At 30.1% G+C, this 961-nt stretch overlaps 1 long non-coding RNA gene across 1 annotated transcript in view; it reads right to left on the bottom strand.

The window, feature by feature from the left end:
• Positions 1 to 961, bottom strand: part of LOC128250039 (uncharacterized) — a 402,283-nt gene that overhangs the window by 166,894 nt on the left and 234,428 nt on the right. The gene's annotated exons all lie outside the window — the stretch shown is intronic.

Here is a 961-nt window from a genome sequence, read left to right as displayed (position 1 = left end):
TATGTATGTATGTATGTATGTATGTATGTATGTATGTATGTATAAATATATATTACGCGTGTGTGTGTATGTGTTTATGTATGCATACATGTAGATATGTGCGTGTTTGAGAAATTGTGTGAGTATGTATATCTATAGTAAAAATTTCATATATGTTTTGTGTATACTGTTAAGCTGTAAATGAAGTGAGTTATTTGAATCAGCAGGAAAAAGGATTTGAATTACAGGAAGTGAAAAAATAAAACAATACGGTTGTTTATTAAACCTTATTTTAATTAGAATATTCAAGCGAAAATTTACTGACAAATTATACTTAAAAATAATTAACATCTGGGCGCTAATACGGCACGTGTTCTATAAGCTTTCGAGAGAAAATGCAATTGGAAGTTAAGTGCTTGATTTAATATGAAAAGAAAAAAAGCTTCGCAAATTAATTGCAAAATATTGCGAAAAACATGAAAATCTCATCCCTTTTGTGGTTTTGTAAATTATCATGTAATCTAAACGAAATCAGAAGGTGTTAATTTTGTTGCGGCTTTACTCTTTTGTCTTTTTTTGTTTTTGTTTTTGGTTTTTTAAGTAGAGAAAATATACCAGTCACAAACAGTGAACAAATTAGATTAGAAGTGAAATCGATACAAAATAATTCGATATAGTTTGCGGATAATTAAAGACAGGACTGTAATTGGAATCGTATTCATGCGCTCCACTCACTCCCTCAAACTTGAATATATATACACACATATATGTGTTCGCATGTACATGCATATGCAAAAAAAAAATACAAAAAAACGCGCACACAAGTACACACACGATACATTCACAGCTCTCTATCTCCGTATCCACATCTATATCTATCTCTGCCTGACTGTCTCTTTACCCTCCATCTCTCTCTGTGTGTATATATATATATATATATATATATATATATATATATATATGTGTGTGTGTGTGTGTGTGT

The sequence above is a fragment of the Octopus bimaculoides genome, chromosome 19 (assembly GCF_001194135.2).
Source record: "Octopus bimaculoides isolate UCB-OBI-ISO-001 chromosome 19, ASM119413v2, whole genome shotgun sequence".
NCBI lineage: Eukaryota > Metazoa > Mollusca > Cephalopoda > Octopoda > Octopodidae > Octopus > Octopus bimaculoides.
This window is presented reverse-complemented; position numbering and strand designations above follow the sequence as displayed.